A 26786-nucleotide genomic window follows, 5' to 3' on the forward strand; every position below is an offset into this window, starting at 1 on the left:
GAGGGAAGTGATAAGAAAACAGGTATTTAAGGTGCCACAGAAAGAGCATCCTCAGCATGGGTTCCATATGCCACCACATGCTGCTTTTGGTCTCCAATCCCCCTCATAAACCTAACTCACAACAGAAAATAATTAAGGTTAGCGAAGGGAAGTGTAAAACAATGCAATGAACCTTGTAGATGAGACACAACACTAAGGAACTCCTACCCGTCTTCCACTCATTGTTGAAATTTGTAATTATTCTATAGTTGGAGTATTATGAGGGCCCAGACATCATCAATGAGATTGTTCTTTTTTTCTTTCTTGAGTTTAGCTTCATGATCCTTGCAATTTGTGCCTAATAATTATTAAATAATTATTATATATATGCAAATTATAAAAAGTGAACAGGTTTTTTTGAAGCATATTCTTTACTATGTAAAATTTCCCCCTTAAGTATAGGATTTAAAACATAACCATTGGCAAAGATGCATGTTCCCCACAGATCTACTGTCAACATGTTCATCTATAGATTCAGTAAAATAACAACCAATGGAGAGAGCAGGTATCTTAGGTTTCTTTTTTCATGACCATGACCAAAAGTAACTTGAGGATAAAAGGGATTTTTTTCATCTCATACTTCCAGGCAACAGTTCATCATGGAGGAAAGGCAGGCAGGAAACAGAGGCAGAAACTGAAACAAAGACCATGGAAGATGACTGTGTAGTGGCTTGCTCCCTGACTCACTCAGTAGGCTTTCTTATATATCCCAGGACCATCTGCCTAGGGATGGCACAATCCACAATCCACTGGGCCCTCCTGCATCAGTCTTTAATCAAGAAAATGCCCTACATACTTGCCTATAGTCAATCTGCATGGAAGCATTTTTGAAAAGAGGCTCCTCTTCCCAGATAACTCTAGCTCGCATAAAGTTGATGAAAAAAGCAACTGGTACCACTGAGAACTATTCAATAGGTTGTTTTTGGTGTTTTATAGACATCTGTTCATAGGAATCTTGACAACATCTGTCAGAGATTTCAAAGGCATTGTTTTCCGAGTTTAAAAAATTTATAACTTTCCATCCAATTAACTGGCCATTCTCAAACATCATGGATCATCAAACATATGCTACTTCTTTGATGATAATTTCTTTGTCTCGATTACTTCTCAAGGGCTTTGCCTTCACTTAAAAGTCTGTGAAGTGATTATTTTTGTTGTATGTTGATGGCCCTGTTTCCATGACTACGTTCAAGGATCTTTCAAGTTAGGATGTTGCCTTTCAGTGTTGTTACTCCAATTGCTAACAAAGGTACCTAACTCATACCATTTGCTGAGTGGTTGCCGATTGAATCAATTAGTTTATGGTATTCTCTGCTCATTCATTTATTTAGAGACAAGGTCTGATGATTCCTAGGATAGCCTCAAACTCCATACATAGTCAAAGATAACCTTGGATTTCTGATCCCTTTGCCTTCACCCTTCAAGTGCTGAGACCACAGATGTATGTTACCACACTTGGTTTGTGTAGTGTTGGGGGACTGACTCAGGACCTTGTAAATACTAGACAAGCATTCTTGCAACTGAGCCACATCCCCAAGGCTCTTTCCACTCCCTGAGGGCTTGTGGACTGTGGTGAGAACCTAAGCCTCTGGCATACACCCAGTCTGCATTGTGTAACTTCCTGTTAAGGACATACCATCTCCTTGCCCTAACAGGAGCTGGATTTGACCTCCTGTTTTGACCACCTGTTACTCCCACTCTGTGTAGAGCTTTAGTAAGAGAGTTTGTGCTGACAAGGGACTATTATTTTTAAATTTCCTCAAAAGGACATTCAGCTGGTGTTTAGAGATGGATTGTGTTAAAGCCTAGTCTCCGGGCTCTAGATACCCTAGGAAAAACTCACACTTATTTTGGCCCCAAAGACTGAATTATTTATCTGAGCAGAGTTTTGGGGACACTCTGGGATGGGGGGGGGATTTTTTTCTATTTTTAGGCTCAGAAACCTGTGAATTTGAAGTTTGAAGTGGTTAGGTTTCTAGTTCTTGACTCTTGACAATGCAGATCATGTGACAGATGAAATGGGCTCTGCTTTTCCCACTCAGTTCCCTGGAGACTAAATGAAATATACAAACTACAGAGAGAGTCAACATGTCACCACAAAGCATGGTATGTATGTATGTATGTATGTATGTATGTATGTATGTATCTACCTATCTATCTATCTATCCATTCATTTTATATAGAGTCTTCTTTTAGCTATCCTTTCTCATAGTAAGAAAATCCCCTCTATGTACAGTTTTTCAAAACGAAGAAAACACACACACACACACACACACACACACACACACACACACACACCAAAAGCCCAATTTTATGAATGTATGTTGAGTAATGTGTCTTTTATTTATAGATAATATAATTTTAAAACCCCTGAATGGAATGAATAAGATTGATTTTCTAGCCGGGTGGTGGTGGCACATACCTTTATTCCCAGCACTCGGGAAGCAGAGGCAGGCGGATCTCTGTGAGTTCGAGGCCAGCCTGGTCTACAGAGTGAGATCCAGGGCTACACAGGGAAACCCTGTTTCCAACAATAGCAACAATAACAACAAAGAAACAAAAAACACAAAAAATTGATTTTCTAATATTAAGCCAATGTTGAATTCTTAGAATAAAGCCAACTTTATTCTATATATTCTCCTTCCTGTGTGTTTGCTGATATACTGGTTTTCTTTCTAAAGTCTCCTTTATTCATCTGTTCCTCCAATGTCTGAGGCCACCGTCTTCCTCCTTTGTACACAGTATTCATTTAGGCATCTTCTATACCACTGGCTTGCTGGTTATGATGCCTTGGTTTGTGCTTTTCTTGAAATGCCTTTATTCTCTGTCAGTTTTAAAACTGCGCTGGGTATTGTTACAGTCTTGGTTGACAGTTATCCACTTATCCCCTTCAGGCTTACCCAGCTTTTAGGGTTGTGGATGAGGTATCTGGTGTTACTCTGATGGGTTTGCCTTTGTGAATGGTGCCTTTCCCTGGCATCTTTATATTGTTTCTTTATTTTGTATTTTTGGTATTTTGAATATATATTTGGAGAGGTTTTTATTTGGTCACGTGTATTTGGGGTCCTGTGCTGTTTAGCTTTTTTGTTTTGTTTTGTTTTTCTAACTTGACACAAGCTAGAGTCATGTGAGAACAGGAAACCTCAACTGAGGAATTTCCATCATGAGATTGGTCTCTTGGCATAGCTGTACGGCACTTTCTTGTCTGGTAATTGATAGAGGAGGGCCTGACCTACTGTGGGCAATGCCACCCTTGGACTAGTGGTCCTGGGCTGTAGAGGAAAGATAGCTGAATGTGAGCCTGAAAGCAAGCCAATAAGAAGTGTTTCCCCACGGTCTCTGCTTTAGTTCATTTTTGCCTCCAGGTTGCTGCTGCCTTGGGCTCCTGCCCTGGCATCCCTTGATGGTGGACTGTAAAGTATAAGATAAAAAGCTCCCCAGTTGGTTTTGGTTAGTGTGGTCTCACAGTAACAGGACAGGAATTGGTATCCGGAACATGAGATATTACTGTGGTAGATCTGACCCTAATGCTTTTGGGGGAGGCCCTCGGAAACTGTGGGAACAGGCTGGAAATGTTCAGAAAGAAATGAGGTGCTGTGGGAACTTGGACAGCAGTGCAGAGAGCTATGTAGACATGGGAAGCCTTACAAAATTTAAGAAGGAAGTTTGGGGGTCCCTCAAAGACTCTCTTGGGGCTGTGATGTAATTTAATGAAGGAATCATGGAAGTGATATCTCTGCTTTATTAGGACTGAGAAATCAGCTGTGATTAAACAAGAGACCAGCATCATTGGGGTAAATTTTTTTTTTGGGGGGGAGTAAAAGTCAGTAAAAAGAGACAAAGAGAAAGAGAGGAGGAGGGAGCAGGAAGAGGAGAAGATCAGTAAGGGGAGACAAGAGTCCCATGGCTGGGACATGTAAGTGTCCACCTTGCTAATGGCACTGAGGAGTAAACGGAATAATAACTACTATGGCTTATTTAAATTATTTAACAAATTAAGTGTTTGCCCACCTTTTGATTTTCCTGCAAAACTAAATGCCTGGGGCTGTTCCTAATTTACATTGATTGATCCTATTTGAGCTTTTGATCACTTAGGATAATCTTTTGCTGGTCTCATATTTACTATTCCCCATCCCTTTGCCACCACCATATTGACTTTGCCATTAGTTTCACGAGCTGCTTGGGAACTGCTGATACACCCTTCATCCTCTGAGGCTCTGTATAAAATAATAGATGAAGAATTATTTTAATGGTGATGAGCCAATTGAAAGTCTTTCTTTGGTCACAAGGGTGGGTAGAGAGTGCTTTGACTCAGTAGAGCTAATGGACGAGACCATCTTTCAATTGTGTGAAATCTGAGATAGAATTACCAGACAATCTTGCTTCATGGAGTGGGTGTGTCCAACACTCAGCCTCTCAAATTGAGTAGTATCCAGGTGGATGTGTAACAATCTTTGACAACTCATTAGAATTTAATTTGTTACAGTATTTTTCCTTTCTAGGTCATTTAGGGAGAAGACAGTGGTCTAATTCTCTAAGTAAAAGAAGATGAAAATTTAAACAAATCAAATGCACAGATGACATCCAGTCACTGAAATATTGCTTAGAGTTTAAAGAGGACAGATCTGCATGGATCTGAGGACTGGCCATGGACTTGAAGCTGACAGGTACCAGTGTATGTCCACTGAACTTTTTATCAGTCTCCATTTCTCAAAGTAAATCTTTTCATGTGAATGTTCCATTGTGTCAAGCTTTACTTCCAAAGTCCATATCGGGAAATATACAATATTGAAGACATTTTGTTAGAAGCCCATTCTCCATCTTACCTCTTACCATACCCAATTCTTAGTTTTACATCCTGGACAATGCAATTTTGACTGCCCTACTCAGGACACCGAATCTACATCTAATTATAACCAAGAATCTCAAGACATTTGAACAGAAAGGCCAGCACCAGTCTTTGTGGTTTTAAGAATGGCTTGGTATTCTTTAAAATCACAGTGCACAGCTGGACCCTGCCAGCTCCCAGGGTCCTTGGTGATTATGCCTGGAGAAAGGCTATGCAGAGAGCAAGGTTCTGAATCGATTCCTTTCCCCATAATCACTTTTACACATTGAACCTCTTCAATGTTGCCCTGACACCAATGTCACCCTGGTTACCCGTCAGGTCTGTTGTGGAGCCTGACAGACAGCTGGAACACGAGGCCCTGACCCTACGGACTCAGGTTTCAGGGTCGCTGCTTCTCAAACCCTCTACAGGGAACTGGTGGAGCTCTGTGTCATAGCATTTTTACATCAGTGGGTCCAGTCTTGTTGCTACATCCCCACTCTTTTTGGGACCACTAAATGCTGAAACGTAGATGCGTACAGAAAGAAGGCAATTCGTGGTGTTCCAAAAACAAAACAAAAATACAGTGCACATGAGGTGACTCAAATTTCTTGAACAGACACTTTGAATTATCACTTTGATGGGGATTATCTTAAATGAGATCTATGAGACTCAAAACTATTATGAATGTAGTTGCATTTTTTTAAAAAAAGTATTTATCTCTCCACCCAATAGCCTCAGAAAGGAACTACTAATTTTTAGTGGCTCAAGAAAGAGATCATTGGAAAAAGAGGCATTTTTTCCCCCAAGTCAAAGATGAAGCCAAACCCAGAATTCTTCGTTAACATTCCTCAGTGCCTAATATAGTGCTGGGTATGTAGGTGGTAATTAGAAAATATGTTTAGAACAAGAATGGAAGATTCCTGTGTATCAGAATCTTCAGGGCTAGTCTCACCACCCTAAGGGGAAGTGGGTGAGGCAACAGAGGCAGAGAAGAGAGAGGTCAGGAGAGCAGATTGCTCGGCAAGCCCTCCCTTTGCCTTTTATATGACCCTAGTGGACATTCTTAACCATTGTGTCCTTAGTGTATCACTCTGAAGGAGGAATTATGACCCCTTTATTATTCATAAGGATTTATAAAAACTGTATGCAAAGTGGTTGGTCCTTCTTAACTCTTATGAAGTGGGAGCCTCTGTTATTATTGGGTTAGCAGAATGATGGTATTAATTTCAGGAAAATTATTAGGGAAAGGCTGCTTTGAGCTAATTCCCTTTTAAATCCTTGTAGTAGGGTCTGGCTTTACCCCAAGTTTCTGGACCAGGCAGCCCAAGCTTGTCCCTCTTCTGAAATCCCCATAGACCCCAAGTTCTGCTGACCCCAAAGTGCCTTAGTCATAGGGGAATTAATGGGACTTTTGGCCAAAAACATCAAATGGAGATCTTCCAAGGACAGAACATTCTGGAACCCACAATGTTTTATATCTTCTTCTCATAGAGGCTGGGGTCAAAGCAAAGCCAGAGGGTGAGTTGTCTAAGGATACCTCAAGTCAAAGACATTTAAGAGCTTTTAAAGATTTTGTGTGTTGAAAATAATACATGTTGGCATCAAATTTAGATTTCTTTTGGCAAACTCACCAACCTTGTTTGCAATATAGTTAATTTCAAAAAAAAAAAAGAAAGAAAAAGAAAAAGAAAAAATTCAGCAAGTTAAAAAAACCCAAGCTTTGGAAATTTCACTTTAGTGATTTTCATATTTTGTTATTCTTTTTAATTTTACAAGGTATGGCCCCAGTGAGAATCATTCATTGTCTCCTTTAAAATTTGATTATTCTGCTTGCAAGTACAGGTTTTGAAATATTGAGGCTCACATAATGGGTAAAAACATTTTCTGTTGAATCTGGGCTGGGGTGGAATATTTTCCTGGCTTATTTTGGTTAGAGGGCAAACCCTTATTTAATTCACCCTCACATCAGCAGAACTTAGCACAGTGGCTGGCTAGGGAAGGGGATGGGTGACCGGCTCGAAGAAAAATAGGAACAAACCACGAAGTGCAGATGTCGTTTGAGGGACTCACTACACAAAGCCAGAGGTCCTCTGATTTGGTCTCAGTCCTGTCGCTAATTTGCTGTGGGACCTTGACAGTCACTTAGCAGTTGAAGCGAGGTCTCGTCAGGCAGACTGTGGTAGACTTCCCTTATGGAGTGTTCTTCTGATTGCTTCAAAAGACTGGGGTGTGGGGCAAATGAGACAGGGAAGGGGTTTTATGTGTAAATGATTCTTTATATGATACAAATGTTAAAAAGGGAAAACTTGGTGACTCTTTAAACTTTTAGCCAGGATACATACTGGTTTCTGAGAAGGCAGCCAAGCCAAAAGTAGTAAGGAACCGGATTACATTCTCATGTAAGCTATGCTGTGTGTTGGCATAAGTCATTCTATCATTTTCTGAGCAATTATTATTAGTCAGCTGGTATGTAGCCAGGTTACATTATTATCAGCATTATTATTTTTCTTGTAGTGCTGTGGATTGAAATCAGGGAATTCACTGCTCACATATTTCCACTTAGCTGTATTCCCAGCCTGTCACAATGCATTAAATCACTACAGCAACCATGCTAACATGAATCACCACCACCACCACCACCATCATTACCACCACTACCACCGTCACTACCACCACCATTACCACTACCACCACCACCATCACCACCATTACTACTACCACCACCACCACCACCACCATTACCACCACCACCACCACCACCACCACCACCACCACCACCACCATTACCACCACCACCACCACCACCATTACCACCACCATTACCACCACCACCACCACCACCACCACCATTACCACTACCACCGCCACCACGATTACCACCACCACCACCACCACCACCACCACCACCACCACCACCACCACCACCATTACTACTACTACCACCACCACCACCACCACCATTATTACTACTACTACCACCACCACCACCACCACCACCACCACCACCACCATTCTACTGCACTTGCTATTTATTTGTGGGTGTGTGTTGAGGGAAGGTAAGCATTGCATATTACCCATGCACAGGTCGAAGGACAGCTTGTGAATTTGTGGGAGTCGGCTTTCCTTCCAGCCTGTGGGTTTCTGGGATAGAGCTCAGGTTTTGAGCTTCGTGGCAAACACCGTTGCCTGCTGTGCCGTATCACTAACCCATAATCTTCAGGAAAGAGAAAACAGACTCTAGAAGGCACTTTCTTCCACTGCCACACAGCCCAACATAAAGAGTTTTGACAAGGGTTTCATTCCCATGCCATACACATTTCTTTACCTAGATTTTATTGAATCTTCATCACAACCAAATGAAGCAAGGTGTTAGGAGTAGTGCCCCATTTTACAGATGCCAAAACAGAGACAGAGAGAGGGTAGGCAAGTAGGCTGGACTGGGAGCCATGACTGTGTTCACTCCCCACTGCCAGAGTTGGTGACAGCGATGTAAGACAGGGAAACAATGGGCAGAATGTGCAACACATTCCTCCCCTGGAAGATGGCATTTTCTTTGCAGAAAGAACTTAAGAAACAGCAAAGTCAGATTGTAGGGCCAACTTTTTTTTTTTTCTGTTATGAAGGAGGAGGGCTGGAGTTAATTCACACCACATTTCGTTTATGATGCTTACCCCTAACTTTCCTATTTGGAAAATGTCTGTGTTATGATTCTCCTTACCCTAGTGCAGAGCTCAAACCCAAACTTTCCTGCAGGGGTAGGAGGTGGGTACAGGACCCACTCACGTCCCTGATAATCACACACTTTCTGAGATCCAAGTCATGCCTTTACAAGAGAGCCCAGAACAAATGGGTTTTGTATAGAATTTCTTCTTCCTGCTCTATTTCCCCCCCACGCCCCTGCTTCGTTTTTTTTTTTTAAATGAAGTAGGCTTTACTATGTAGCCTAGGCTGGCCTAGAACTTGCTTTATAAGCGGAGCTTAGGTCAGCTTCCTCTGTATTGGCATCAAAATCCTGCACTACACTCCGGCCTCCCTGTGGATATTTCATCTTTGTTTCAGTCTGTAGAAGTAGCCAGACTGCTGGCAGAGGCCACCCTGGGGCAGACCCTGTAATGGGATATCTGGTTCATTCCCCACCAGCCGTTACTGGTGCCACGTCAAGTTCCTGATGGTGCAGGACATTGCTACTGGGATCCTTGCCTGGCGATGCCCATCACCCCAAACTTCTGTGGACTAGTTAATATCTTTTTGGAAAATAAAACTAAAAATACCCCCTCTTGATAAGTAAGAACAGACTGAAAGCCAGGTGTGATGTTGCAAGCCTGTAATCCCAGCACTCAGGAAGCTGAGGTTGGAGGATTACCAAACGTTGGAGGCCAGCCTAGGTTGCATAGTGAGATTGTTATCATAAAACATCAAAAATGTTTTTTTTAAAGTGACATATAAGAAAGAAAAATCTACCTTTGGTCAAACTAGCTACCTTCTATATCCTGAAAATAAGCCAGTGCCTGCTTCAGGGTCATCAAGTTCAGCCCATAGGAAGTCTTAGCCATTCCAGAATATTATTACCCTATAAGCACTCTGAGAGAGAATTTGAGTGACTCCTCCCATATCCTAGATACCATAGTACTAGAAAACCAAGTTCTGCATTTCTCAGGGGGCTCCTAATGTCCCTGGAGTAGTAGCTTTTGATTGTTAAATTTTTAGGCATTTCTACAGGTCCATTAACATTGTTAGTAATTTAAAATCAACTGTGCTTGGAATATTTATATCCCAGAAATGAGTGAATGCTACACATCAGGACTCATCTCCCAGCTCATTGCTAAAACCTACCTCCACATCACTATCCTGACATTGTCTTATTTAGTGCTTCTTGCTACACATTCTAGTCCCGAAGCAGCAGAAAAAGATCTCAGTTTCTGCTGATGTAAGTGTTGGTGGGTTAGTGGTCTCCGTGACAGTGTTAAGGGAAAGGGTTGGGGTCAACCAGGAACATAGAGGGAAAGCCACAGTGGTGGCTAGGGTGAATCGTCAACTCGACATGACCTAGAATCATGGGGGAGATGGGCCTCTGGGCATGACTGTATAGGATTGTCTTGATCACATTAACTGCTGTGGGGAGATCCATCTTATTCATGGGCAGTACCACTTCCCAGATGGGGCCCTTCAGTGTGGAAAATGGAGAAGTAAGTTGAACACTAGCTTGCCTCCATCCTTTCTCTACTTTTGGATTGTGAACGTGGCCTGGAGAGCTGCTTTGAGTTCCCGCCTCCTTGACTTCTCTGCCACGATGACTGTCCTCTGGAACTGTGAGCCAGGATAGTTGTATTTGTCAGGGTGTTTTATCACAGCCACAAGAAAAGTAACCAAGACAGCCATGGAATGGCCAAGAGCCCCTCACTTCCAGGAAAGCCATTCACATCCACTGCAGGGCATATCTCCTGGAATAGTGGGGTGGAAAACAGGACACAGAGATAAGAGTTAGAGAGAGGGACCCTCACTCACTACTCCTAATTGCTGGCTGCATGGGCAGCAAAGGTCTGTGGGAAGGGCTTCCTCAGGTGAGTCCCTGAAACACACTTCCTTTTACCAGGGCTGACTGCTGTTATGTCATGGGCAACCTGCTTATCATCCATGACCCCATGCAGGTCCCTGTCTCTTCTTCCCGTATGGCAATTCTTACTGAGTAGATGGTCAGGACTTTGGAAACCAAGAAATACATAGGGTGATTGGTGATATTCTTACCACTCAGTCATCACTTGCTGAACCTCTGACGGGTGGGTAGGGGAAGGAGGAGGTTGAGAATAAAAAGTCCTGTGGTTGTCTCAAAGAAACCACACTCTTTACCAGCCTGATTGCCTTCCTTCTCCATCTGGTGACAGCTTAGGGGACATGACCACATGTTTGCTCTGAAGGTTTGCATCCATCTTCCATCTCTTCTTCTCCTTTTTTTTCTAGTAAATTGCTAGTAGTACAGATGATGAAATTATGCCCGATTCCTATTATGGGCATGTATTATGTGAGTATTGCTGAGGCATCTTGCTGAAATCCACCTTACACCAAGTACTCTGCTGTCATTCAATCTTTGCTTTGTTTGGGTACAGGCCTGAGGCAATGTAGAAAGCTGCAGAGGTGATCCTCTTGCCCCAGATGCCCCAGCCTCAAGTGAAGTGTGCCAAGCAACGGTGAAATGCTAGTCAATTAGGAAAAGTTCTTCCCTATGTCCACTTCTGGAAGGTCTCTTAGAAATACTGCTTGTCTCCAATGGTTAACACTGCAGCACTGTCTGCTCTGAATAACCCTGAGGTTGAAGGAGATCAGGATGGACATAGGCTGTATGGACTCTCGTTCTATTGTTTAGTCTGAGTAATAACCAGTACACAGTTCTGCAGAGACCTTGACATGCCTGGAGGGCTTGATCTTTGCTCTTAAAATATGAGTTTCAACTATAGCCAGATCAACAGTGACATGGCATGCTTAACAACCCTCAATGTGTTTCTACTGGATTATCTGAGTCAGAACTCATGGATAGGATATGATCTTAGCTCCTTGCATATCTTCCAGGCACAGGAGCACTATCACATGTTTCCTCCAGTTTAATTAGGGTGGGAAGAAATGCTAACCATGTGTGTATAATAGGAACCTCTTGAGATGATCCTTGAGTGTGTATATGTGCATGTTTATGTAGCGTGTCTGTGTGTGTGAGCATGCAAGGCAGGGCAGAGGACTGGCCTAGAGCTCACTGATTAGCTCAGCCTGGCTGTCCACCAGACTCCAGGGATTTGCCTCTCTCTGCCTCTCTCACACTTCAGTTGCAATGTAGCATCATGCTCTGCTTTGTGTGTGTCTATGTGGGTGACAGGAGGGAGGGAGTTCTGGGTATCGAACTCAGATCCTCATGATCGCACAGTAAGCACGTTACCCACTCAGCCATCTCCGTGGCCCACATGGTGGATCTTGAAGAGGAGCTACATACGATGTGTCTTTCTTTTAGGTGCCAATATTCACCAGAGATGCCTTCGATGTCTTGTCTCTTTCCCTCCTCACCTGCATGAAGATGCTGGAAACACTGTCCACGGTAGGATTTCACTCCACGCCGCTTCTTCTGTCAAACCAAGTCCTCTTCTCTAGTCATTACCCTTAGTGCCATTTTCCACCAACTTGACAATGTTCTCATCTTTCCCACCTATCACCATTCCTTCTTTGGTATCAGCCAGCCTGTATCCTTACAGCTAATCTCACATATCTGGTTAGTTCCCCCATACGAGGGATGAAGCTATCCTTCCTGGGAAGACCTGTATGTTTCACTGGGACCTTGAAAATTACTGTTATCACCACCACGGCCATTTTCTCTTTAAACACATTCCTTATGTGAGGTCCTATGCTAAGAGTGTCTTCCGAATTATTCCATTTCTCTATAAAGCACAACACAGATGCTATTCTCACCCCTGCTTTCCGGATGATGAAACTTCGGATCAAAAAGATAAAATTTCTTATCAAGGCTGAAAGAGGTCTTAGCTTTAGATCTGTCTGGTATCAAAACCAGAGCTCTCAATCACGCTTGTATACAGTTTCCTTAGTTCAAATCTCTAAAGAATATATTCTTTAATATTTCTGTATGGGAATGGGTTTGGGATGCCATTTTTGTGGAATCTGAATTATCAAAGACTAGATAGGATTTTGGACAATTTTTCTTATTTTTTTTTAAGTATTGAGAAGACTGAAGTGTAGAAGACAGTAAAACTTTTCTAGATCTGAAGTGTGTCAACAGACTTTGGACTTGAGCACAATCCAGTGTGGATTCTAGGAGTATCCATCCTTCCTTTGTGGCCTTGAGAGCTTGTTCTTCATCTATTTCAAAAATTCTAACTCTTGTCTTCTTAATTCCAGTACTAGTTCTTTCAAAATGGAAGTCATCTATCTAGACAAGGTTTCCAGTACAATGTAAGAAGGGGTAGCTGTTAGGAAGCAAGTAAGCCAATGGGCGTGGTAGGAATGAAATAGTTTACATAGTGGTTGGTGAATGAGAAATGCAGGAGATGCCAGGAGTACCTGGCACAAAGTACAGCAACGTTGTTCTTGGGAACGAAGGGATAGATGAGTCGATGTCAAGATGAGTAGAGCTGAGTTTGAACTGGAGGGTTTTTACAAGAACGTGGATGAAGTTTTGCAACCCAGGAACAAGGCCCAGCTTTGAATGTTGCTGGCAGGCTGATCATTACAACACATGCGGATGAAGCTCCGAGTTACCAGAGAAGAGATATTGAAGCTGACCACCGTGGTGAAGAGAGCAGCAATGGTCTCTTACTATTTGAGGAGAGCGTTGAAGGTTAGCTCAGCAGCCCTTGGCACAGCTCTGCCTTGGCTAGCGAGATGTAGCTCTCAGTGGCCTCTTAGTCTGGAATCATTTAGCTAAGGGCTCCGAGGGCCAAGCTTATTACAGTGGATGAAATGCCACGTGCTTTGGGTGTTCTGATGTACAATACTATCTAGATGAGTGCTTTTCAAACTTTAATGTGCACACGAATCACTCCAGAGTCTTGTTAAAAGGCTGCTTCTAATGTCATAGTTGCCGGGCAGAGTCTAAGGTTTTAAGTTTCTAATACATTACCAGGTGCTGTTGTGTCCTGAGCAATTACACTTTGAGTTTGAGGTCCCACTTTCTCCATGGGAAAGTGCTAGAGAATGCAACAGAAAGCTGTATCCTTTTATTAAGAACCACCACACCACAGATAGCTTTCCAAAGATGGACTAAGTGGACTCTTACATGCTTCTCTGGAGCCCAATTGGACTTGACAGTCATGGAGATATGATGAAAAAAATGCAAGAAAGCATAAAAACTCAAATTCATAGCGATTTGCATATAGAATCCATACGGGGACTGACTTGCTCCCAAGTTACTTGGGGATTCATGTTGGTTCCCAGGACCTGACACATCCCCAAATGCCATGAGTGAAAAAGATTCTGGGGTCTCTAATCAAGGAGTGCAGGTGTGTGCTGCATCTCATTAAAATCACTTTCACTTTCAGCATTAAGAAGGAAGCTGAAGAAGAAACTATGGAAATAAAAAGCTATGGTGCAGACCAGGCACTAGCTCTGAAGAATACTGCTTGTCCAGAGGATTCTAAGTCTTATCAGAGCCCATTTGTTCTTCTTAATTTTTACATAAAAGAGTGAAATAGTTTATTATCAATATAAACAGACCAAGGTGCGATCTCACCTTTCCCAAGATTTTATAGTCTGCAATGCACTTTAAAAATAGTTTTATTGAGCCGTAATTCACATATCATAAAACTCACCCTTTTAAAGTGTTATTTATACTTGTTTTACAATCCACTTTACAAACCTTGGCTCCTATAGTAGGTGAGAAAAGGCAAGTTAAAAGGGTCTGGAGGGAACAAGACAGATTGGTGGGCAGTGGCCAGATGCCACTCATGGTAAGAGGTAAAAATAAGACTAGAAGCTTTTGGTTTACTCGAAATCCTTTTCTGAGAAGCTTTGAAACACCGCAGGAGGATGACTACACACAGCCCGATAAATACTGTTCATGAGGATGCCCCTGAGGTGCCAGGGAAGGGCTGCCATGCCCAGTACTCTCTGACTTGAAAGGCAAGGCTGCCTGCAATCCATTAGCACATGTTCCGGGCACTGACAGCCGTGGTCTAAAAGGAGGCTTAGGCACCTTAAGGGGTAGATCTTCAACTCTCTCCACGGTGAGTCAGTCCAGGGGGACTCCAGAACATCGATGTTTGATGGGGTGGGCTGTGTGATGTGACCCCGGGGACAGCATGTACACTTGGCTCTAGCACGAGTGGATGTGTCCAGGCTTCTGGATCAAATCTTTCTCCGATGAGCAGTGCCCACTTCTTGTATTTTTAGACCTGGCTATCTCTCCCCACTATAAAACCTGAATCTTTCTGGATGTCAATCAACATGGTTCTGCCTCTGAGATACAAAACAAACACTGGAAGATTTTTCTGTCAGATTTTTCCTTTGGGGAAAAAAACAAAAATAAACAAACAAAAACAAAACAAACCCCTGAAACTCATTAGTTCCTCTGATGGGGTGTAAACACATGGACACAGGGCTCCAGGACACCGCTGTCCAAAACTCTTTGGGTTTGGTTGGATAAAATATTTTCTTTTGAGACACTCTGTGTAGCCCAGACTGGCCTCAGACATGTCGATACCCCACCTCAGCATCCGAGAGCTGGGATTGCAAGTGTGCCCCGCTACCATGCCCAGTCAGGTGATATCTTTTCTGTTTTCCATCTGTGAGGGCCTGCACTCTTGGTGTTAGGCAAGCTGCATAGTGAGCTTTACTGTCCTCACCTTGAAAGTTACAGCTTTGATTATCCTTGTCTCACTGATGATGAGACTTCAGCTCAGAGGCATAACTGGCCAAAGATCACCATGAGTAAGAGTTGGAGAAGGTGGAATTTGAAAGTAAGTATTTTGATTCTAGGAATTAAATGAGATAATCCTTCAAAAGAACATTGCAAAAGCTTGCATCTATAAAGACCTTTAGAAATACATAACATAATGAGCAAGTTACAATGTAAATATAGAATACTATTTCTAGGGTTATTATATAGTACCACATTAGAATCTACCTCCTACCTTTATCTCCCAGCTCCAATTCTCATCCCCACAGGCTCTTAGAGATGGCATTTGGGACTTGTTTGTGAAAGCTCTTATGACTTGCTTGATCATTTGTGTTGATCTGAAACTTCACCAGAAAGTATTGCTTCTCCTTATCTTTGTTTAAGGCAGGATCCATTTTTCCCCCATTAAGGAAGCGTTGCCTCTTCATGACATCAAAAAGACATAAAAGACACCCCCTAGATTCCTAATGGTGGCTACTTTTCTGTTCCTGAATAATATGTCCCCTTTCTGATGACCATCTGAGATTGACAGCCGCAGCCTGCATGGGCACACTGCCCCAGCTCTGACCTGCCATGCTGGAAGCACTATACTGATGTGGTCCTCTAAAGGTGGCTTGACTAATTTTAGGATTTATGAATATTTTATCTCCACATGGCTTCTTTAATGCCCATGTCTGTTGGTCTATCTTCTCTACATCATAAGGGAAATAAAAATAAAAAGCTGAGGTTCCTCCTGGCTACTTCTTGTTTCCTTCTAATGGTCAGTCCTGGTAATCCTTGCCCTGCTTCATGACTCAGTCTCAGAGCATCTCCATGTTATCCAAGTTTATCCAGCTTGTAAACAGATAGGACTTTTTCCCTCACTGTATTTCTCACAACATTCCCGACTCCCAGCATGGCTTTCTGTATAGTTCTGGAGCCAAAGCGTCTGCAGTCAGAGCTGTGCGTCCGTTTCTTCTTTCAGTCCTTCTTGACTTTCACTCATTAAAACTTCTTATTATATTAGTCCGTCACCAGCCACCACCCATATAAGCCTGTGGCATGATAGATTGCTTTCTGACTGCCATGACCAATTTCTGTTGCAACGCCATCTTGAAAGGATTCCACCAGATCAACAGTCTTGCAGTTTGCCGTCCACACCCACTGGCTGCAAGCTCAGTCTCTTCCTTCCTTCAGTACATTTGTTTTTTAGACAGAAATTAGAAAGGACTAGTGGTAAGCCCACAGCTGGAACCGGGGAATAAAACGAGATATCTAGGATGATAGCATTTCATTCTCTCTAATCAATAATTCATTTTTAACCAGTGTGTTTGGGGAAATTGAGACTTGGCCTTAAATAGCTCCTCTGCAAGGAAAGAAAATGAGCAGAATTCTAAAACAAAACACAATTTGGGATACAGACCAAACAAAATGAAAGCATCTTACTGAGTGAAGACTGTGTCAACTTACTTACGATTCTTCGCAATTGCTTTTGCAAGAGGCAAGGCATGGCTCCTGTTTTGTTTTGAAATGTATCTGCATTTCATAAACACAGTCACTGTGGCTTTTGACTTGCCGTTGCATGAATGGAAGTAAGCTAGGATTCTACATTGTTTGAATCCTGTAACTTAATGGAAAGCAAAGACAGTAAGGCAGTAAAACATTTCTGTCACATGAGTAAAATGCTGAGCGAACAAGCCACTACCCATACACACACAGACACGTCTCTTCCTGTGCAGAGGTTTGTCATGACCAGGAACTCCAGAACTGACTCACCAGCTTCAGCTATCCAAGTTGCCCTTAGAAGAGAGTGACATGCTCTGCTCCACCCCTCAAAATGTACCTTTGGCTGTCAAGGTCTCTTCTTGCTTTTTCTTTTTCGAAACCTTTATTTTACTTTTACCCTGCCCAAAGCTCCAAGTCCTTGGCATGTGCTGTAAATTCTTCTTGCTTAAACCTGTTCAATTTGGACCCCTAAATTTGCTCATTTTGCCTATGGAGGTTAATTCCCTTAAATTAAAATATGCTCTCTCTCTCTCTCATCTGAAATCTGAAATGTTCATAAATCCAAAACTTCTTGAATAAGAACATGACATCCCTAGTGGAAAATTAGGTACTTAACCTTGTGTGATGGATCCTAGTAAAAGCCCACACACATTAAAATATTGTATATAATCCCTGGAGGTAATATACATACATACACACACACATATGTATATGTGTTTGTATATATATGTTTACACACACAAGAAGAAGATAGCAATAAATTTTCGGTTTAGACTTGAGCCCCATCTCTTAAGATATTTTATTTGGAATTTGCATATTCCAAAATGCAAGAAAATTTAACTCAAACACTTCAGGTCACAAGCATTTCAGACAAGGCACATTCAACTCACACATGCAGCTTCATAAGCTTTTGCCAGGTAGGTATTGGTAGATTTATCATTTTCTCTCCCTTTGTCCTTCCATCTGCATCCTATTGTGTCTTATGTTCCAGAAATCACACATATACCTCATCTTAAACAAAATACCTGCTATGAAGTAGCCTTGCCACTTTATAGTAAATGCAACCCCCCTCCCCGTGAATGTAGTGAGGAACCAGAGTTGGAAGTTCAGGAACCTCCTGGAAGAGAATGTAACCCAAATGGGGCTGGAGATTCAGAGGAGGAGGGTGGGGGGTGGGGGGTGGGGGGTGGGGGGTAGGTGAGACACAGGGAGACTTAGCCGCACCCTCCTTCCCACAGTGCTACCTGACAAGAACTGTTCCTCTAACCTATAGTTTTGAAAGAGCAGATGCCCCACCCCTGAGCACAGGGCAAGCTTCACCCTTCTTATCCCCAGCAGCGTTAAAAAGTCTTCTCTAAAAAACAAATGCAGATTAAATTTCACAGTAGGTAGAAGATCAATTAATCATGCTTCAGTTGACATTTCTGCCTTCAAGGACAAAGATTTCTTTAATTATGTCTTCTTCAGGAAGGATTTGGTAAGACTGACTCCTGTTTATGCAAGAGAAGGTTTGGAGAGGACAAAGGTCAGTAATGTCTTTGGATGACCATAAGAACAGCAAGGCAAGTCATCAAGACATCACCAAAGGAAAGGGGGAAACTCAGGTTTGGGAGAAGAGACTATGTTGTAGTCGCCTGTTGATTGTTCTTGCCCGTTACAGTTGTGCCATGGTTCAGTCGAAGCATTTTGCACACTTGCTTGCATGTAAACACTCAAGTATCCCCCTTTTTGTTGCCATGACACTCACTGGCCGTGGGTTTCCCCTTAGGAGCTCTAGTTTAGAATTTCATTTGAGGCAAGGAATTGTGGGGTTTTCTCACAAGGAGAAAGCATCTTGTCACAAGTTACATGTGTTGAGTTTTAAAGTCATTACTATGGAGGACACACTTAAGATACACGGATGACTTACCTTTTTCATGACTGCTATTAAAGTATTTTAAGGCCCATCCATCACACATACTATTATGCCTAGAAATAGGTTTGAAACAAAGAAAGCTATTTTGTCATTTCAAGGACATTCTCTCTTTTCCTCTCTTGGGCAAATTGGATCGTCTCACATCTAGGTGTTGTCTCTCTTTAGCCTCACCTTTTCTTTGTGCCTTGATTTAGGTATTTGCTCTGCAGACCTTAATAACTGAGGTCAATGCTTACCAAATTTATTTGTTGTCTTTTAAGAAAATGGCCCATTCACAGCAAAAGCCAGCATACAAGATTGTGTGCTTATGTAGGTAGCATTTAATTCCCCACCTATTTGTTCCATATAAAGATATATCTGAAACACCATCGCTCATTCCAGTTAACATACACCTTTTCAATCTACTTTTTGCTAAATAAATATATTTTTGAAGTATAAAACCGACTGGAAACGTAAAATCAGTATCTCATACCTTTGTGTATTGTTGTCACTCAGAGCTGATTGGCAGGAATTGTTGAAGCTGTTTGATTTCCTAAGATCTCTTGTCAGTCATCATTGATTTTTTTCTTTTGGTTTTATCTGGCACCATTCCATAGTCCATCAAAGGAACATCTTTAAATAGGTACACATGTAAATATCTACACACACACACACACACACACACACACACACACACACACACACACACACACGGGCATGAAAGTAAAAGGAAAAATATGAGTAGGGGAGAAGTGTAAAGGAAGAGGGTGAGGTAAAAGTGAGACAAAATATGCAGAATTTATGCTTAAATCAATGTGTGTGTGTGTGTATGTATGTATGTATGTAGTAAGCAGAAAGAGGGCTATTTGGCAGAAAGAAGGGATTTACAGAATCCCAAGTGGAGGGATTGGGGAGGGCAGGGGTACAGATAAGAGCAAGGTACAATGGTTTATACATATGAAAACCACATATTGAAACTCATTATTTCTTATGAGAAGTATTTTTTAAAAATAAAATTTTATGATAAAAATAAATGCTATAAAAATGGTTTTGGGATGGCTGATGAAAGAACAAGAAATTAACAAAATGAAAATAAACAAAGGTGTGGTCCTTCATGCCATGTGATTGTGCAGGAATGTTCTTGAACGAAATTCTTAATTTCTCTGGAAAGACACAGAGTACAGTCCTGAGGGCCACGGCCATAGAAAACACTAGCATGGTCGTTTGAGGAATTCACCAATTCAGACTGAGGTGATGACTCTGTATCTTAGAATTACCCATCTGTATACCATTAATCCTTCAAGATGAATAGAAGCTTCCATGGCCAAAGATATTCACAAACACATTGGCAAATACTGTTTCAGCCATTTCCTCCCCTTTACCAGATGTCTTAGTTATTGTTTTATTGCTGTGAGGAGACACCATGACCAAGGTAACTCTTATAAAAGAAAACATGTAATTGGGGGCTTGTTATAGTTTTAGAGAGTGAGTCCATGATCATCATGGCAGGAAGCGAACAGGGATGGAGCTGGAGCAGAAGCTGAGGGCTTCACATCCTGATCCACAGGTATCAGGCAGAGAGAGAGACAGAGACAGAGAGAAAGAGACAGAAACAGGCAGAGAGAGCAAGAGAAAGTGAGAACGCTCTTGGGCCCGGACTAGGTATGGGCTTATGAAACCTCAAAGCTCACCCTCAGCAACCCACCTTCTCCAACAAGGCCATCCCTCTAGTCCTTCCCAAACAGTTCCACTAACTGAGGACTAAGCATTCAAGCATATGAGCCTCTAGGAGACCATTTTCACTCAAATTAACCCTCTAGGGATACTCCAAGGGTGTCCCACCAGAGTCCTATTGCTATGGATTTGATTTTCTGTGGGGTCTCCAGTGGCTGCTTAGGTATACCAGTGGCCTCATTCTGTTTTTTGGAAAGCTGGAAGAAAACATTTTCTTGTTGAAAATTTATTCTGTTCTTTTTTGCACTGGGCTGAAGGTTGAGAGTTCCTTTCTGTGGCACAAAAGCACTACTTCCTAAAGGCCTTCAACTTAGCTATCATCAGCCGGCAAGGAGCACAGTCCTTTAGGTAGGAGCTGGGATGGGATTTTCCTTTTCTTTCCTTTTTGGTTTCATTAAAATATGATCCCAAATAATTACTTGAAATGCTTAACTTGATTTCAAATATATTATCTACTTATAAAATGTGAAAAAATGCCAGGTGGCAGTGGTTCATGCCTTTAATCCCAGCATTAGGGAGGCAGAGCCAGGCGGATCTCTGTGAGTTCGAGGACAGCCTGGACTACAGAGCTAGATTCAGGACAGGCACCAAAACTACACAGAGAAACCCTGTCTTGAAAAAAATGTGAAAAATTACATGCACACACACACACACACACACATACACACACACACACACACACACACACACACACACCCGAGAGAATACACACACACACACACTCAGAGAGAGAGAGAGAGAGAGAGAGAGAGAGAGAGAGAGAGAGAGAGAGAAAGAGAGAGAGAGAGAGAGAACAACAATAACAAAAGACCTACAATTTTACCACTCAAGGAAAACAACTCTGGCAGCATTCCTTACCTAGAGTCTTGGGGGCAAGAGTCTATTTTCCATTCCTTAACTTAAATTACATGTGTATGTGTATATCTGAATGTGAGGATGTACAGGTGAATGCAGATGGCTAAGGAGGCCAGAAGAGGCCATACAGTCATCTGAAGTTGGAGTTATGGGCAGCTGTGAACCACCCAATGTAGGTGCTGGGCACTGAACTCACCCTTTGTGAGAGTAGCAGTATTAACAGCTGAGCCATCTTTTTTATTCCTGATCTTCCTATGTTGAGAAAGAACCATGAATCCCAGTAAGACCACTAAGTCTCGGTCCATATCCTTCTTCATGTGAATACTGGGTAGAATATTACTAGATGGCAAGTTTGGGAGAGGAAGTAGGCATGGGCAGTACCAGCTCCTGTTCTTTGTTTAATGGCACATGCTTGGCCCTGGAACGTGTGTCCTACTTGGCCTTGGTCATACAGCAAGCTAGCGTTAAGTTGATGGGAGGCCGTGGAGTGGTGAGGAAGTTAAATATGGCTGAACAGGAGTTGCAGGTCAGAAAATGTACTTTCTCATACATGGAAACCATAGCACACAAGAATTCCATATTGATCAGCCCTTGCTGGCCATGAGGATTGCAGTTTGGGTCTTGGATCATCTCTGTCTTCCTCCTGAGGGCTGTCTTTAACCTAGTCTAGACCTTAGGAAAAAAGGGAACTGTTTACATCCTCTTGGAACTAGTGTGTGTATGTGTCCACACATGTGTGAGTGTGCAAGTGTGCATGTCTGTGGATACACATGAAGAGGACAGAGGTCTCTTATTGAATCCTTTCTGCTTAGCTTGCTGGTCAGCCAGCAAGCCCTTGAGTTCTACCTGTCCCTGCCCCCCCCCCCCCCCCAATGCTGGAGTTACTGGCAGTACAACCTCACCCGGGTTATTCCATGGGTGCTGAGGATTCGTTCTCAAGTCCTCAGGCCTGCAGTGCTCTTACCACTGAGCAGTCACCCCAAAGGCTCTTCCCACTCCACCCTTACACGACTCTCTTTCTAACTTTCTTTCTTACAGCCTGGCGTTTTTATGGGTGGAGCCAAGGACTAAAGACTCTGTGAGTGCTGAAAACACCCTCCAGCCTCTCCTCTCCTTGCAAATGTCACTTGTCTATAGCAGGGAAGGGCATCTGGACTGATGAGGAGAGCAGAAGGGTGGAGTAAATAGCATAGTGTGTTATCCCTGCCCAGGCCTTTTATTGAATTTCAACTTTCACAGTGAGAGGACCGAAGGCCAAAACTCATAGAGCTGTTTTAAGTGAGGCTGCCAGTCTCTGGGCGAGGTGTCAAAGCGTGGCACAGAACTTGAAAGGGAGACATTTTTCCAACCTCAGAACCAAACCCAGGGGTGTTTTTGGCTCCCCCCCAAATTGGAAGTGAATCACTAACACAGATGAGTGGGTTTTGACTGTAAGCAGCCGTGAGCTTGGCATTTCAGTCAGAGGATGTGGACAGGTGGACCATGGCAGGAAGAACCGGGATGCTGAGACTGGACCACTGCAGGACTACCAAAGACATCTCTTTGGAAGCTCCCTAAACGGTAGCTGCTGGAGAGAGAGAGAGAGAGAGAGAGAGAGAGAGAGAGAGAGAGAGAGAGAGAGAGAGAGAGAGAGAGAGAGAGAGAGAGAGTCGGTTTCCTTTCAGGGAAGCCATCAACAGCTGTGCTAAACTGCAGAGTAAGGCCACATACCTGAGAACATAACTGCAGCACAAACTGTATTTCATGGATCTTCAAAAACAACTGCGTGGTAGGGAATGAGAGGGGATGGATCTGGGAGGAGACGGGGGAAGGTGGCAAATATGTACAAAATTCTCAAAGAACTAATTTAAAAAGTAAAAAGAAAAAAGAACATTAAGATAAATAAAGGGGGTTAAGTTTTTCTTATTAAGGACCTTTAACAGGGAAATCAAGAGATATTTGATTATTATTATGGTCATTATCTTGTAAGGGTCTTACACATCTGTATAGATTTCTGTATATATTATATATACACATATAGAGATCATATACATATAAATGTATGTATACATAGGGTATATATACCTATGTGTTTTGAACTTACAAAGTTAATGTGTTGTCACATTTTTATAGTTAAATGTCATCCTTGAGCAGTGTTTTAATATTTTTAAATATTCTCTCAGGTTTTTCCTTGTTATTTTGTGTTTTGTTGTGTATCACAGGCTAGCATTTAACTAATGATGATCTTGCCTCCCAAGTGTTTGCTAGCACACCTGTCTATAAGATTCCTTCAGATGGCCACATTCTCCCTTCTGTAAGGCATCTCTTATGGTGGGCATTTGCTATGGTATATTATAAACTATGATGTTCCATTCCAGTGGCCTCTCTGTAGTTCCACCCCTCATGGTCCCCAAGATTTTTTTTTCCTGTATGCCTGAAAGCTGATATACTTGTGCTCAGGAACCCTTCCTCAGTTATTGCTGCCCTGGTTATCAGGGTAGCCCGTGTGTGCATTGGGCAGCACTGTCGTCCCCTCTGCTTCTCCAGCCCAGTTTCCCACTCTCCGTGGCTGACCAGGCTCCACATGGAGCCAGAGCTATGCAATCTTATGTCTTTCCTCCATATGACTTGCCTTCTCCCAAAGTGTTCCTTGGGTCCCAGACTGTTGCAGAATTACTGAGATAAATCTCTTAGTTGCCCTGCCCATCTCTCTCTCTCTTCCTTACTCATGCCTCCAGGGTTGGGGTTGTGATTGATTCCATATAAACACCTTCATTTTGCCTCAGCATCTTTCTACTACTTGCCCAAGGCTAACCTTGACATGCCTGGCTTCTACTCTGTGGGTAGGACACCTCCTGGGACACTTTTGGTCCTCAGTCTGCTTCTTCACACCCCTGACATAGACATGGTCATCTCTACCACCTTATCAGTTCCACATACACCCTTCTCATTTTAACCTCAGTTTTGAGCACAGCGTAAGTTATCTTGCAGCTAATGTCACTGCTGAAAACATCTCAGATCTTCCTGAATCTCCATCAATCAATGTTACATGTCAACATGATTTCCTGGCTATGATAAACTAATATTTTATTTACATGGATATATATGTACATGCACACGGGCCATTCTTTTGAGATCTAATTTCTCAAAATTAAAAGTTTATTTATAAAGCACATGCATATTTTTGAGGGTTTTGATGCACATGGTCACATCTGGAATACACAGAAGCAGACCATTAACTGGGCTGCCATTAACATTAACAGCACAGAGAATAGAGGTCCTATTTGTTTCTGAGCTGAAGTGTTCTAGTGCACAGGAGGCATCGTGAACTTTGAGACTAGGGACTCAGCTCCTTTCTTTCTCTTGTTCAGAGCTGTGTGATCGTGGGCAAATTAACACTCCTGCTTCATTTCTCTCATCTGTGAAACCTGGTGCAGCTCTCCAGGCCCTCTTCATGGAATGGCTGCAGGGATCAACTGTGATGTTGCATAAGCGAGCACTTGGAATGTGCCAAGAACCTGGGCAGCAGCATGAGCTTTTATCATCCTAGGGCATTTGTGCTTTAACGACACGTGCTCGGTTATGAGTTATTCTTTTCTCCGATTCCCACTTCTCATCAACACATTCAGCTGGGGATAAGCACACACGCACAATGGCCCCCATTGTGTCTCAGGCAGACTCTGGGATGGGTGAGGGCAAGACTTGTGGGTAACAGACCTGGAGCAGGGCCAGGGACTGCTAGCATGCCATCCTGGCAATGTGATTAAATACTAATAAATTTCTGGCATTGACAGGCACCCCCACCGTTTGTGGATCTTCTCCTCCCTGCTGTCTCCTGAAAAAAAGGTGCATTGGGTAAAGACTGAAAACTATTTCCATTCCGTCAGACAGGGAGCAGGCTTTCTCAAAGAGCAGCCAGGAAGTGGCCAAGAAAAGCTAAGAAGAGGGGTTTCTATTTTCCTTCCTTCCTTCCTTCCTTCCTTCCTTCCTTCCTTCCTTCCTTCCTTCCTTCCTTCTTTCCTTTCTTCCCACCTTCTTTCCTTCCTTCCTCTTCCTTCCCTGCTTCCTTCCTCTTCCTTTCCTGCTTCCTTCCCTCCATTCCTTCTCCATTTTCTAAGAGCCAAATTTAGCAAAATGTAGTTTAGTGGCATGCATTATAATGAGACATTCTATGAAACATAAAACATGATGGGCAATGTGAATTGCTTCTTGCATTGAGTTTTTGGTGCCCACATTTGCCCAACTTAAGCTCACTATGGGAGAGGGAGGGAGGAAAGGGGAGAGAGAGAGAGAGAGAGAGAGAGAGAGAGAGAGAGAGAGAGAGAGAGAGAGAGAGAGAGAATAGAATGGAAAGTGCTGTAGGCACTACAGAGGGCCCATTATCTCAAAATAATTATTCCCTTTTAGAAAGTCCCTGCAGCAAGGCTGGGGACAGAGAACAGATGTGGCTCTTAGTCAAGAATACTTAGAACCCAAACCAGAAATTCAGCTACGGGAATAGCTGTCAGCCAGGACGAAAGGCCATGTTGACATGATTGGTACTGAGCAATAGTGTCTAGCCCCTCGAAATGCAAATGCTGTTGTTTGCAGTACAAAAGCCCTGGTTTTCCCTTCAACAGAGCGTGTACTATTAAAATAGCATGTCCTGTGTGGAGTTGCCACACATTCTTTCCATTTTTTTCCCCTGTGTGAGTCAGAGTGCAGATTCTTGACAAGGCCGAAAAGGAAGCCATCTAATTTACATGGGCACTGAGTACCCACATCTGGATGGAGTTAGAGCGAGTGGGAATTACTTGCAACATTTAAATATAGGCGTGCAGAGCTTCCTTCTTTTGACCATATGAGGTATTCATGTATAATTCCATGAAAGCAAAACCTGAAAGTCTACTTCTTAGTAAAAGGAGTTGTTGCTCGTTCTATCATTATAGGAATTGATCCAAACCTAGAGGCAGTCTGTGAGTGGTATGAGGCCACTAGACTCTCCTCCACCTCCAATGGCTGTGGTGAGACAGCACCATCAAAGGCATGCTACAATCTGCCATGTTTGGACCAAGATGCTGGTGAGATCTGAGATCTGTCCCATCTGGAAATCCCAAGAAGGTGGTGAGTTGCAGATGCTGGGAAAGCTGGCTGGAAACCATTGTTAGTGTCAAGTACATGCCAGGTGGATCCTGTGGACTTCAAGGCTAGCATTGGCAGACTTGTTCAGTTTAAACCAATATAGAGAGAAAAATACGAATAACAGAGACCAGCCACTGGGAAGGATCATATGAACAGTTGATGTACAGGAATAGGGAGCCAAGGGGAAGACAGAACCCCCTTCTGAAGCTGGGGTTCATCAATACCCATTGCTGACATCTAAAAAGGAACTGTACAGATCATCTAACTGAGTAGATACCATCACTGATGTGTAGATCATGGTGGCATTATTATAGACCGTAGAGTGGAAACTGGTAGACACATACAGAAGATTATGTGGTTAGAGCCCAAGGAGATAGGAAAGTTACTTTGTGACTTCTTTTGAAAGTGTTAAGACAATACTCAGCTCTGTGCCTCTGTGGAATTCTACCTTTTCCATGCTAAGT

The 26786-nt window shown here is 42.7% G+C and overlaps 1 long non-coding RNA gene across 2 annotated transcripts; it reads left to right on the forward strand.

Annotated features, from left to right (window-relative positions):
- The first annotated feature begins 1226 nt into the window (after positions 1 to 1226).
- Positions 1227 to 26786, forward strand: LOC121825913 (uncharacterized). 2 transcript variants are annotated; one of them, XR_013048144.1, is made up of 3 exons: positions 1227 to 2145; positions 4542 to 4714; positions 26130 to 26786. It is a non-coding gene; the product is annotated as an uncharacterized LOC121825913 (long non-coding RNA). The 2 variants fall into 2 exon arrangements; XR_006068284.2 differs by having other exon boundaries at positions 1229 to 2145; positions 4542 to 4706.

This window comes from Peromyscus maniculatus, chromosome 1 (assembly GCF_049852395.1).
Source record: "Peromyscus maniculatus bairdii isolate BWxNUB_F1_BW_parent chromosome 1, HU_Pman_BW_mat_3.1, whole genome shotgun sequence".
Lineage (NCBI taxonomy): Eukaryota > Metazoa > Chordata > Mammalia > Rodentia > Cricetidae > Peromyscus > Peromyscus maniculatus.